Source organism: Pinus tabuliformis, chromosome 4_2 (genome assembly GCF_031772625.1).
Source record: "Pinus tabuliformis cultivar Carrire ecotype Pingquan chromosome 4_2, CPIR1, whole genome shotgun sequence".
NCBI lineage: Eukaryota > Viridiplantae > Streptophyta > Pinopsida > Pinales > Pinaceae > Pinus > Pinus tabuliformis.
In genome coordinates, this window is record NC_142304.1 from 1,024,002,597 (window position 1) to 1,024,017,364 (window position 14,768).

The 14,768-nt window shown below is 40.2% G+C and overlaps 1 pseudogene across 3 annotated transcripts; it reads right to left on the bottom strand.

Moving 5' to 3' along the window:
- Positions 1–12,648: 12,648 nt before the first annotated feature.
- On the bottom strand, positions 12,649–14,399 carry LOC149173104 (geranylgeranyl pyrophosphate synthase 7, chloroplastic pseudogene; annotated as a pseudogene). Of its 3 annotated transcripts, none has more exons than XR_016259101.1 (2): positions 14,255–14,399; positions 12,649–14,065 (listed from the first exon to the last, which is right to left on the bottom strand). The product of XR_016259101.1 is annotated as a geranylgeranyl pyrophosphate synthase 7, chloroplastic pseudogene, transcript variant X1 (transcript). The 3 variants fall into 3 exon arrangements; XR_016259102.1 differs by having other exon boundaries at positions 12,649–14,056; positions 14,255–14,387; XR_016259103.1 differs by having other exon boundaries at positions 12,649–14,053; positions 14,255–14,383.
- Between the last annotated feature and the right edge of the window lie 369 nt (positions 14,400–14,768).

Sequence of the window (14,768 nt, forward strand, 5' to 3'; positions counted from 1 at the left end):
TAGACATGCATGAACACCCTCAGATTACAAGGCTTTAGACCACCAATGCTCAACAATTTTGGAATTAGGTGAATAGACAAAGAATACTAACCACTCCAGTAGATGCATACAAAATGTAAGATGGCCAGCCACAACTAGTAAAGAAACTTGCAAATCTAATCTATCAATGTATAGATAAGATGACAGTTATCTTGCATTAGATACAGAAGAAACTTGAGTGACCTACTCACTAATACATTCAATTGTCTAATCCAAAGATAAGATGACAGTTATCTAGCATTAGACGTAGAAGAAATCATGAATACAACCTTTTAGGCACAAGCTTAGAACAGAGGAGAAATGGGCATTGAGAAATTAACAACAAAAGAAGCTTGCATTGCTGAAAATGAAGATGAGACGCTGCAAGTTACAGAATATCTACAGTCTCCAGATGTTGAACCGAAACCCAATTTCCAACCCTGATTACCTCTTGCTTTCTACTATTTATAATCTATCATTACAATGGCCCTTAGCCATTTATGGATGGAGGGGTCTTAATTGACCACCAACTACCATTAACTGTTTGATAGCATCTTTGAATGTAGTTGCTTTCTCTACTACGAAAACCTGATAAATTCCAGTACCGTGCTATCCTCCAAGTGGTCAGATTGATCATGGTAGTGGAGTTCCATGATTGTTTAATTCGGTTGCTGAGTCGTGTTGTGTCCTTTCCTCCTCCATCCATGCTCTTATTTTAATTCAGTGTCATGGTCAGACTGTCGCTAGACTGACAGAGTTAGCCATCTTCTTCTTCAAGTAACAGACAGGACGTGGGGTATGGAGTGCATGGGCAGATGAACAGTCATGAGTGATCGTGAATGGTGGCCATCAGATCAAGGGAGATGTGTGGTGGGGATGTTTTTTTGGAGACTAGCGGTCATGGCGGGAGTGAAACATGTCCAGACCATTAGATATTCAGGTGAGCAGATCTGACGGTTATTGGGTGGCGGAGATGTGCGGGTGATAACACGCGGGGTGGTTTGGTTTAAGTGGAAACAGCTTTTATCGAGTGGGCATCAGGTGGTAAGCGGAAAATGTCAGAACTCGCCTGATGCCATTCAGTGGATGACACATAGCGGCGGAGGAGAGAGAAAAATCGCCCTCATCAGGCGAGTAATTTTCACGCTTGTTGTTTGTGTGATATGGGCGCTGACCGTTAGATCTGGCAGGGTTGATCTAATGATGGGGAATGATTGGGAATGATGCATTGATCAGCAGGAACGTGGGCTATAGGATTGGCGGGAATTGATCTGATGGCAGAGATGTGGTGAAGGTAAGAGATGTCTTCGGGGAATGTGCTATAGGCGAGTAAGGCATATGGGTGAGGTTCCATGGAGATTTTGGGCTATTGCGCTTGGGGCTAAGGCCTAAGAGGAATTTTGTCGGGGCTCAAAGGTTAATTTAGGAAAGGGAAAGGGTAAAGTGGGAGCAGATTAAGGTAGGGAATAGGAAATGGCCTGTGTGGGACCCCTTTTACGAACAGCAAAGCTGACCGAATCTTCCCGTTGACCTTCAAAAAGTCAGAATTGCACCTTAGGGCTAACATTGGCTCCTTATGGGGATGAAATCCTCCCTGTGAGGTTTCAAGAACTGTAGACCACTGCCTTTCATGTAAGCAACAAAATCAGAAATGCTTCCTAGTGTTCCATTGGGCATGGAGTCTATCTAAGCCTACACTAAAACTTTAAAAATAACATATTTACAACACTAAGGCCTGAAAGCCTTAAACAAAATAAACTTTCAAAAACCGCCTATTGACTGGGCCATCAAAAACTGTTTCTCCCTCCAAACTTTGTAGCATGAAAGTATTATTTCCCTGGACCTAAGAGATGACAAATGGCCCTGTCCATAGAGCATCAAATTTACCATGATTGCCTGTCTTTTCATTCAATGTATCCCATTTGAGAACCCAGTCACCAACCTGAAAATTATCCATCTTTGCTTTTCTGTCAAAAGCTTCCTTGATTTTCATTTGATGTATTGCAGAATTTTCAATCAATTGATCTCTAATCTGATGAACTTTAGCCAAGTCACTCATCCTCCTTGCCATGTCACTTTCCTCGTTCTTCTCTTCTTGCAAGAATTTGGCCACAGGGAGGATCAATTGGATTGGGAAAATAGCCTCAGTGCCATATACCAGCTTGAATGGAGAATTCCCTATGGACTTCTTGGTGGTAACCCTATCAACCCACAATGCAAACTTTAGTTTGGAATCCCAGCTCTGCTTGTTGTCTTCCAGTAGCTTTTTTATTATCCTTACTAGGCTTTTATTGGATGATTTTGCTAGGCCATTACCTTGAGGATAATATGAGGTGGAATGCACTAATTTAATGCCCATTGATTCACACATGTCCACCAACTCTTTTGCCTTGAAAGCTGCTGCATTGTCTGTAACCAATTTGGTTGGGCAACCAAACCTGGTGAAAATGTTTTCTATCAAGAATTTCATGACAACCTGGTGATCAGCTTTCTTAGTGGGGATGGCCTCAATCCATTTGGTAAAATAATCAGTGGCTACTAAAATCCATCTATGTTGGCCACTAGAATGTGGATTAATCTCCCCTATGAAATCCAAACCCCACTGCTGGAAAGGACCATTAGTGTGTATTGGTTTCAGGGGCAAAGATTTCAGCTGTTGTCTTCCTGCAAACCTCTGGCATTTGTCACAAGACTTCACAAATGAAAATACATCAGAGAATAGAGTAGGCCAATAATACCCATCCCTTAGGATCTTGTGGGCTGTGGTTTTCCAATAATGATGCCCTCCACAAATGCTGGAATGAAACTGGTCTTTGTCTAAACATCTTAAGAGGATTCCAGCTGGGTCCTTCCAATAAAGCAGGTTCATATTAATACAAAACTTGGCTGCTTTGAGCTTGATGGTTCTGGCTTGACTTGAGCTAAGCCCTGGAGGGACTTCTAGCTTCAACAGGAAATGAGCTATACTGGAATACCAATCACAAGAAGCCAAATTCTCAGCTAATGACTGGTTCTGCTTTCGTTCTTCTATTGCCTCCTCTACTTGTTCAACCTCTGAATCTGCACCCATGTAATTTATGTCTAGCAAACTGCGATTTTCCTCAGCCATAAGCTTAGCCAGGCCCTGGCCTTTGACAAGCTTGGTGGGCTTTACCTCTATGTTGAACTCTATGAGTTTTGCAATCCATTTAACCCTTCTTCCATCAACATCTGGCTGTGTTAGGACATCCTTTATTGAGCTAGCAGGTACATAGGCAATCACCTTGGAGTGCAGAATGTAGATTCGGAATGCCTTTAAAGACTTAATGAGAGCATAGGCTTGCTTTTCGATGAGGTCATACCTTAATTCAGCATCTCTCAAAGTCTTGTTGAAGAAGGCCACTGGGTGCTCTGCATCTTCATCATTTTTCTGCAACAAGACTACTGCAAGGGTGTCACGGGAAGCAAAGAGAAGATATGGAACTCCTTGTTATAGTCTGGGCTGATTAGAGTGGGGGCTTCCATAGTATCTCTTTTGATGGCCTCAAAAGATTTTCTTACTGCATTTGTCCATTTAATCTCTGATCCCTTTTTTAGCATGGAGGTGATATGTTTCACTAGTTCTGCAAAATTAGGAATAAACCTCCTCACAAAGTTGATACTACCCGAAAAGGATTGAATGTCCTTTTTTGACCTTGGGACAGACAATGTCTGAATTGCTTTAACTCTTTCTGGGTCGATCCTAACACCTGTAGCAGAAACAATGTGTCCTAAAAGTTTGCCTTCTTCTAGAGCAAACTGTGACTTCTTAGGATTTACTGAAATCCCAAACTTTCTGCACTTAAGAAACACCTTCCTCAAATGCTGCAAATGATCCTCGTGACTACTGGAGAAAACTATTATGTCATCCAGGTAGATAAGGACAAACTTGTCCTTTTCTCCCACAAAAGCTATATCCATGGCCCTCTGAAAGGTGGCCCCAACATTCATCAATCCAAAAGGCATCTTGGAGTACATAAAAGTGCCCCAAGGAGTGGTGAAGGCAGTATTTTCTTGGTCCTCTGGATGTACAGCCACTTGGTTGTACCCTGAAAATCCATCCAAGAAAGACATAACTCTAGCTCTTGAAACCTTTTGCAGCAGATGTTCCATTTTGGGTAGGGTATAGTTGTCTTTCTTAGAGCATTTGTTCAAGTTTCTGAAGTCAACACATAGCCGGATTTCCCCACTTTTCTTCCTTACTACTACCAAGTTGGCTACCCACTTCGAATACCTCAATGGAACTATGATCTTGGCAACCAACAATTTCTTAATTTCCTTTTCAATCAAAGGGAGTAGTAGAGGGCTAATGGGTCTCAGTTTCTGCTTGAAAGGGATGGTGTCTTTCTCCAGTGGAATCTTATGTTGAATGATGTTCTTGTCATAAGTCTTAAGGTCACTATACTCCCAGGCAAAAACATCAGCAAATTGCTTCATTAGGGTGCAATAGTCAAAACTTTGGGTAGCAAACAAATGGGTGGACAGATTTATATACTTTGGATGATCTGGGCTCCCTATATTGTGTTTATGGACTGCAGACTCATTATCTTTCTGGGTAGGCTTATAAGGCACATCATTATGGTCAAACAGCTTCTCTAGAGGCACCAACCCTTTAGGTATATGGTTACTAGGCAATTGTATAATGTTGTCCTGACCAATTTTGTTTCTTAATTGAGACTGGTGACATTCCTCCATGGCTTCATTCTCTTGATCAATTTTCATTTCAGAGAATTCATCAATGACTTGCAGAAACCTATTGACTTCATCATCATCCTCAAAAACTTTCCAATATTTGACATTATCAGGCAGAAATGGTCTATATTTTACCTGAACTTCATAAGCCAATTTAGGGGGCATGGGAGGAATGAACATACTAGCAGACACACCAAGGGAATCATCAAGCTGATTTTTGACTTTGCGAATATATGAGATACAAAAGCTACTAAAAGAATCTTTGAGCCTCCATACCTCATCTCTGTATTCTTTCAGCCTTGGGTGCTTTGCTTGGAATGTTTTGTTTACTTGTTGAATGATGAGATCGGCATCTCCAAACACCTTTATGTCTTAAATTCCCATTTCTTTAGTAGCATTTAAGCCCAATATCAAAGCCTCATACTTTGCTATATTGTTGGTGACTTGAAAAATCAGCTTGAAAGACAGATGTATGCATTCTTGAGTTGGGGATATCAGCACTACACCTGCTCCTGCAATGTCGCTAGAGCAAGCTCCATCAAAGAACATGTCCCAAATCTGTGGCCCTTCCTTCTCCATGACCTGGCATACTGATTTCTTGAGCTACACCGAGGCCAGCTGGGATTCTTCAATTTGGAGAATACATGCTCCAAAATCAATGTCCATAGCATATATGGGATGATTAGTGGGATTCTTTTCATCATTGATGATATATGCCAGTTGGGCTTCCCTGTATAACCTTCTACTTTCTCCCCCAAAAAACCAGGACAATGGCATAGGACAGGTCATTTTGCAATGTCCCACCCAACCTCTTAATCCATCCTCTAGAAAGTAGCATGCCAAACTTAGGGGGGACATCTACTACTACGATATCCATCAACATGCTCTTCATGGCCAGCTGAGATAAGGTGATGGCCAAATCTTTGATCAACCCCAGACATTTCACCTTTCTGGAATCAAAAGAAAACAAGTCGTGATAAGGCCTGGTGATGTCAAGGCCTAACTCATCCATGACAGCCTTTGACATTAGATTATGGCTGGCACCTGTGTCCAGCAGACAGTTGTGAAGGGTTTTGTCATGAATAGTCAAGGAGACATAGAATGATGGGGAATTGTCATCAGAAGGTTCAGTCTTTGGGCTAAGCACAACTACAGGCTTGTCATCTTGTAAATTCACATAGTTGTTTGATGCTTGTGTGGCTTTGAGCTCAAGGGAATCAAGGATGGGTCTCTTAAAGGCTTCGTTCTTTACCAGTTCCATCAGAGGTATAGATATTTTAAGCTTATGGATTTCTGATTCAAAACTGAAAGGAGAAGGGAACTTGTCAGGGCCTCTTACCTCTTGAGCTGGAGCTTTGAGAATGATGGGATCAACTGCTAGTCGTTTTTTCTTGTTAACTTGTTTCTTTGTGGGGACATCTGCTCTTTGGACAGGGCTTTCTTTGACATTACTCGTCTTTGACCTCTGGTTATATCTCTGCCGATCTTCAATTTGCAAAACAACTTCTCTGTCCCACCCTTGGCTGGTCTAGTCCTTGAGTAATGACTCCTCATAGGCAGCTAATGTCAAAAAGGAAGCACTACCTTTTTCTTCCATGCAGTGGATCTCATCCTCTTCATCAAACTACTCCTCCTCCATGACTACGTTCTGGAAAGGAGTCTTCACCTTCTATTCTTCACTGGCCTCTTTGCCCCTTTACATGATCTGCAATTGTTCATTTGCTCTCCTATACAGATTTGGGTTTCTAGGAGCAAATGTATTAGGACTCCTTCCTTTCCCCGAATTTTGCTGAACCTTCAGCTTGGATATTTCAGAGGCCAATGACTCTATCATCTTGGTCATTTTGTCTATCTTGGGGTCTGAAGATGAAGAAGATTCACCCCTCTATCTCCTTCGGTCAACATGTCCCTTGAGTTTCTTTACAGCCATGATGTTGGACTCTACTTCCAAGGCTGCATCCTGCATCTCAGCCAAAGAAGCACATCTTCTTTCTCTCAATAGTAGGCAGAAGTCAAAATCAAAGGCATTAGCATAGGTGAGCTTGGTAGAGGTGGGAGTAGGTTTCACTTCAACTGGTATCTTGTTGTACATGCAGTTAAACCTTTTATTGAAATCAGAAAGTGACTCCCCATTTTCCCTTTTCAGGTTCCCAAACTTAGTATGATAGTAGAGAAGATCTTTCTTATCACACCAATGCTTTAGGAACACATCATCTAAGGCCTCAATGTCTGTTATAGATCTGGGGGTCATTTCTCTGAACCATTTTCTTGCATCTCCATCAAGGCTTTGGACAAAAACTCTCATCCACACATCATCTTTACTAATGTCTAGATTATCTGCATAGCTATAAAATGACTCAAGATGTTCTTCTGTTGTAACTCTTTCAGTCCTAGTGAACTTAGGCATGTACATCTGATATTCTCCTACAGGCATGGCATTCAAAGGAGTAGGCAATACCAAGGGCCCATACCTAGCAGCTATGATTCTTTCCATTTTGGTGGGTGCTTGTGGGCCTGCCATGACTGGAGTAGATGAAAGAGTGTTGGCAATCTGAAAGGTAGGGAGTTGAGAAATGACTGACAGGGTTAAGGAAATATGATGGACAGGAGGGGAGGTTTCCTTTGGGCTTAAACCCAAAGGAGGACCTAAAGAATAAGGAGCTTTATAAATCTTTGAAAAATTTTCTTCACTCCTAGTGCTAGAGGTTATATTCTCAACATGTATGTGCTTTGTTACCAGCCTTTCTTGCAGAGATGCATAAGATTGTTTAGGTTTACCTGATCCTGATGCTCCCTTTTGTGATATTTTTCTTCCTTTGATGATCTTTTCAAGGTCAGGTACTGGGTCAGCTGGTGACTTCTGAGGATTTCTCCGAGTATGCCTCATAAACTGAGCCAAAACTATGATGTGGAGTTGCCAAAATGTTCGGCCTCTAGTAGAGTCGCCAGATAGATGATTACAACCAAAATGTGTCCAGACTTTGCCTATCATCAAAGTTGGATCTGTATCATTCTCCCAAGGAAGATGAGCTTCAATCTCCTCCCCCCAGCAGCGGTGCCAATTATGTTAGGGCTCCACGAAACTCTCCTAGGTTGTAGCTCGAAGATGCCTGGTAACATATAATCTTCAATATGGTTCTAGGAACTTATTGGGATGGGTGATGGTTTGGTTTAAGCCAGATAACCACTTCTACTCTGTTTTCACTCCATACATGCATGAACACCCTCAAACTACAAGGATTTAGACCACCAATGCTCAACAATTTGGGAATTAGGTGAATAGGCGAAGAATACTAACCACACTAGCAGATGCATATAGAATGTAAGATGGCCAGCTGCAACTAGTAAAGAAACTTGCAAATCTAATCTATCAATAAAGAGATAAGATGACAGTTATCTTGCATTAGATACAGAAGAAACCTGAGTGACCTACTCACTAATACATTCAATTGTCTAATTTAGAGATAAGATGATAGTTATCTAGCATTAGACGTAGAAGAAATCATGAATACAACCTTTCAGGCACAAGCTTAGAACAGAGGAGAAATGGACATTGAGCAATTAATAGTAAAAGAAGCTTGCATTGCTAAAAATGAAGATGAGACGCTGCAAGTTACAGAATATCTACAGTCTCCAGAAGTTGAACTAAAACCCAATTGCCAACCCTGATTACCTCTTGCTTTTGGCTATTTATAATATATCATTATAATGGCCCTTAGCCATTTAGGGATGGAGGGGTCTTAATTGACCACCAACTACCATTAACTATCTAATAGCGTCTTTGAACATAGTTGCTTTCTCTACTACGAAAACCTGATCAGTTTTGGTACCGTGCTGTCCTCCAGGTGGTCAAATTGATCATGGCAATGGAGTTCCATGACTGTTTAATTCAGTTGTTGAGTCATGTTGTGTCCTTTTCTCCACCAGCCATGCTCTTCTTTTAATTCAGTTTCATGGTCAGACTGTCACCAGACTGAAAAAGTCAGCCATATTCTTCTTCGAGTAACAGACAGGACGTGGGGTATGGAATGCATGGGCAGATGAACGGTCGTGATTGATCGTAAATGGTGGCCGTCGGATCAAGGGAGATGTGTGGTGGGGATCGTTTTTTGGAGGCTAGCAGTTGTGGCGGGAGCAGAACATGTCAAGACCATTAAATCTTCAGGTGAGCAGATCGGATAGTTATCGGGTGGCGGAGATGTGTGGGCGATAACACGTGAGGTGGTTTGGTTTAAGTGGAAACAACTTTTATCGGGTGGGCATCGGGTGGTAAGCAGAAAATGTCAGAACTCGCCCGATGCCATTCAGTGGATGACACGTAACGACGGAGGAGAGAGAAAAACCGCCCTCATCGGGCGGGTAATTTTCGTGTTTGTTGTCTGTGCGACATGGGCGCTGACCGTTAGATCTGGCGGGCATCGGGTGGTAAGTAGAAAATGTCAGAACTCGCCCGATGCCATTCAGTGGATGAAACGTAACGACGAAGGAGAGAGAAAAACCACCCTCATCGGGCAGGTAATTTTCGTGTTTGTTGTCTGTGCGACATGGGCGCTGATCGTTAGATCTGGCGGGGTTGATCTAATGGTGGGGAATGATCGAGCATGATGCATTGATCGGGAGGAACGTGGGCCGTAGGATTGGCAGGAATTGATCTAACAACGGAGACACGGTGAAGGTACAAGATGTCTTCGAGGAACGTGCTATAGGCGCGTAAGGCATATGGGTGAGGTTCCATGGGGATTTTGGGCTATTGCGCTTGGGGCTAAGGCCTAAGAGGAATTTTGTCGGGGCGCGAAGGTTAATTTAGGAAAGGGAAAGGGTAAAGTGGGAGCGGATTAAGGTAGGGAATAGGAAATGGCCCGTGTGGGACCCCTTTTACGAATAACAAAGCAGACCGAATCTTCACGTTGACCTTCAAAAAGTCAGAATTACACCTCAGGCTAACAGGTCCTAAGTGTAAAGTAAGTATTTTAGCTTATCGCAACTATGAAGAGTTTATTTGGCCATAAAAAATGAAAATATTGATATACAAAATTTATGTGATGTAATCAACATATGTAGTATGGTGATTTCATACAGCCTAGGTGCTTCAACAACTAAACCACATTCCCTTATTCCTTGAAGATTTTCCTTTCTCTATTTATACCATTCATTCCTCTTTATAAAACTTCTTTTATTCTCTTGGATTCTCTTGTCTTCAAAAGTTATAATTTTAGATACACAATCAGATTATTGATTGAACTCCTTCCACCTCTTTTAAGACCCTAGGGATACGTTCACTTGTCATCTCCAACACTTCTATAAGGGTTTCCTTAACTAGCTTGGCTATAGTCTTGTAGGTTTGATTGTTTTTTCTTAGGGTGTCTTCAATAGAATAGCTTCAAGCCTACAACCTAAAGGGAGTTTCTATTATAGTTAAGGAATGGGAGATGTCATTCTATCTTAGGACATGAGATTCCTCTACTTTACATGTTTCATTGATTTATCTTTATAGCAATAGATCTAGTGTTTATCATTTATATTGAATACATATCTTTGTATTGGAAATAGAGGCAAGTCTATTCTTATAGAAATTTGGGTTGAGTGTGAAAGTTATTTCTAGACATGGATCACACTTGAAGGATTGTTACAAATCCCTACTTTAACCCCAAGAGCTTCATCATCTACAATATTGAATTGAGCGTGAATTCTCTTCATTCTTGTCTTTCATTTCTAGCATCAATGTTTCTAACTCATTAAATCAATTGCTAATTAGTTAAATCTAGTTAATTAACTCTCTTTCCCTATCCAATTTCACTAGTAAAATCTGATTTGAAACTTAATTGAATTTTCTTAATCATCTACAATCCTTGGTCATCTTTAACAAGATCTTAAGGTATTAATCAATCTAGTGGATTCACCTCGTATTTTCACTTGCTCTTGTCTTTTCCCAAGGTTTCATGGTTTAAGTCCAAACTTGAGTGCTCAATCCACTTTCTTGTCTCCCCTTTTAGTATTATATGTGTTCCTATGTGGTCTTCCATTCCTCATGTTGCATATGCTAGTATGAATCTATCCATTCATTACAAAAAATAGGTAGATGAATGATTAAACAAGTGGAGAAACATACAAAAGTCATAAGATGGAAAGACATTTTATTCATATGGAAATTAATGAAGGAATAACACCTACTTGTGATCATGACTAATGAATAAATAATATGATGATTTGTAACAATGTAAACTAATTCTAGAAGTGTACATAAGAATGAGAAATGAAGAGAGAGAAGAGAGGTTAGGGTGACAAATTGTTGAGAGATTCAGGGAGATATTGTGGAAAGAGTTATTGAGATAGTTATGCATTAGTTTGAACTAAATATCTAATTATGACATAGCTATTATGGTCACTTATTCTTATATAAAGAGACCATTTATACGCTAGACACACACGAATAATTAATTAATATATTTCCACTTTCAGTGATTTAAAACATATACTCCCAATGTCCCTTGCTTTGTATAATGATGTCTATAAACTGTAGGCTCTGATTTCCATAGAAAAATTCTTTGTATAATGTTGCGTTAATAAGATATAGGCTCCGATTTCTCTAAAAAACAAGAGAATCTTTGAAATCCACTCTATATTCTATTAGTGAATGGACATCATTGGCATGGGAGCATTGATAAATATAGTGATTATATGATGGACATATTTACATGCATTAATGAAACATATAATTAACAAACTCATTTTTAAAATATATATGAGTAATGATTTTACTATGTAGAACTGTTATGCTATACTTTCTTGGTTTGTTTTGGTGTGGAAGACTTATGTCAAATGGATTTCACAAGTGAACCTGCAACCAAGTAGAAGTATGTTAGCGATGTTGTTATGTGGGTAAGATTTAAAAAACATAATATTTATAACAAATAATAATACTAATACCACATGTTAAGCAAAAAAGGATCAAAAAACAATTAAAGAAAGATACAATGCTATATACATGTCAATTGGGTTTATCTCAAGTGGTTGGAGGAATGATTGGAATTCTTCCCACCTAAATTAAATTTTGAGTGGTTGGAAGAATGATTAAGATTCTCCCCACCCAAATTTAATTTCCATAAGTTCAATTTTGAGTGGTTGGAGGAATGATTGAGATTCTCCCCACCCAAATTTAATTTCCATAAATGACGTGATAATCTTTAATCTAAGGGCTTGTTGAATAATACTGCTATAAGCTTGTTGTTAATAATGAAGAGTCCGCAATTTAATTTCAGTGATACAAGGGTTGCGGAGCTGTTAAAAACTAATTTGTAAAACTAACAAAGTGTAAGCATTTCAATACTAATAAAACCACATGCAACAAGAACATATGTAAATGAGTTTCTCCGTGTGCTTAATACGTTTTGCTAGCTTCAACCATTCAGTACTCTGCGAAGTAGGTCTGCTTAATATCTTTTCTTAAAATTCAATACCAGGGGAGGTAGGGGTTGTGGACGTGAATAAAACTAATTTGTAAAACTAACAAAATTGTAAACAATTCAATATTAAGAAAACCACAAGAACATTTGCAAATGAGTTTCTCTGCGTGCTTAATACTTTCTGCTAGCCTCAACCATTCAGTACCATGAGAGGTAGGTCTTAAAAAAACCACATGCACCAAGAACATAACCATTCAGTACCATGAGAGGTAGGTCTTAAAAAAACCACATGCACCAAGAACATATGCAAATTAGTTTCTCTGTGTGCGTAATACTTTCTGCTAGCCTCAACCATTCAGTACCATGGGAGGTAGGTCTTAAAAAAACCACATGCACCAAGAACATATGCAAATGAGTTTCTCTGTGTGCTTAATAGTTTCTGCTAGCCTCAACCGTTCAGTACCGTGGGAGGTAGGTCTGCTTAATATCTTTTCTTAAAATTCAATACCAGGGGAGGTAGGTTAAAGTAGATTATTTAAACAAAAAACAGTCCAAGGTTACAAAGATGTCTGAGCAAGTGGAAAAACAAAGCACAAACGCATGTAGAAGAACACATTTTAGCAAGCTTCTCAGTTGTCTTTGTGCAATGTAATCTGCAAGACACAAGGTTACAAAGATGTCTGAGCAAGTGGAAAAACAAAGCACAAACGCATGCAGAAGAACACATTTTAGCAAGCTTCTCAGTTTTGTCTTTGTGCAATGTAATCTGCAAGACACAACAGAGGTGCAGCCTTAGTTGGGCTGAAGAAAGATAACTCCTTCTTAGCTTTGTCCAACAATTCATCAGCAAACTCCTTTGCCTTCTCCAAACCCATCAGCTTGGGATAAGTGGCCTTATCACTCATCAAATCCTTTGCTGCAGTCTTCCCCAATTCTTCTGATGATTTTGTGACATCCAGAATGTCATCCACAACCTGAAACAGAAGCCCCACGCAACGGGCATACCTTCGAACTCTCTCAATCTCATTCTCCGAAGCACCACCGATGATAGCCCCACTGGCAACAGAGCACTCCAAGAGCACTGCAGTCTTGTGAATGTGAATCCATTCCAGAGTCTCAAGGCCAACAGAAGACTTCCCCTGACAGGTAATATCAGCAACCTGTCCACCCGCAACACCTTCAGAGCCTACTGCTCTACCCAATTCAGACACTACCCTCAAAACCCTATCAGTGTCCACAGTCTTGCTTGTAGCCACTGCAATGTGCTCAAAAGCAAACGAAAGAAGAGCATCACCTGCAAGAACTGCTGTGCCCTCACCGAAGACCTTGTGGTTTGTAGGCTTACCTCGGCGTAAATCATCATTATCCATGGAAGGCAAGTCATCATGAATCAAAGACATTGTGTGGATAATCTCCATTGCACAGGCAGTTGGCATGGCCATCTCCTCGGTCCCTCCCACAAGCTCACATGCTGCAATGCACAGAATAGGACGAACTCGCTTCCCTCCTGCTAGTAGAGAATACCTCATAGCTTCATGTATTTTTTCAGGATAACGAAGTGGGACAGCCCTATCCAGTGCCTCATTCACTGAAATTGCCTTGGAACGCATGTACTCCTTCAAATCAAATTCAGTGGCCTTTTCCTTGACTTGTCCAGACAAATTAGCCAACTGGGCATTCGTGTTTGAGCATCTGGATGATGATACCAGATCTCTATATGCCGATAACCCCCTCTTCAAATGGGCTTGGAAGCCATTAGAACCCCACAACGAGCTTGAAAGTCCAGGAAAACGTCTTGGTTTGATAGAAGCTCTCTTCAAATTGCATTCCTGAGAAGCAGTGTTCATGAAATGCAGGCAATGGTAGCTAGCTGCCATGGCACTGTAAGCCATAGCTCTGTTTTATGTCTAGTTGATTGGTTCCTGCTATGAATTCTAACAAAAGCAGAGTATCAAAGAGGGAAAACATAGAAAACAAACTTTGAATGCGATAGAAACATACATTTTGCTTTCACATCCATATTAATTCAAAGAACTTTGCACTGCAAGTCACAGGAAAGAAAAACAACCGACTGCTTACACAGGCATTCAATTCTGTATAAAGAAAAAAAAAGAGGAGCTGACCTGGTGATCCTATTAATGGTTGTCGGATCAAACCCCACACATAGACAGGATCTGCAGACACTATGGAGAATATGGTTACCTGCTCCTCTTTGGCTCTATTAATGGGGGCTTGGGATAGAATGCGACAAAGGTCGTAGATACCATCAGAACAATCCCAGTTATGGAATTCAACCACGTGTAACAGCAGTCCCTTCACGGATTCTTGCATTTTTTTTTTCAGATGGTATTTACAGCCTTTGTCCTCACTTGTAATGGGGACAATATCCGTTGTCAACTATAACTTATTTTATGAATAAATTTATAAGGTGATTTATAAGTAGTTAAATAACTTTTTTATTAATAATTATATAAATGAGGTCTTTTATAAAGAGTGAAGTTAATATATGTGGTGACTTGACCAGGGTTGGCATTATGTTTCAAAAGTGTTTATGTTTATGTTTTAATATTGTTTTTGTTTGAATAAGAGTTTATTATTTTGGATGTAAGGAAACAAGTTAATGATCGATGACTAAAG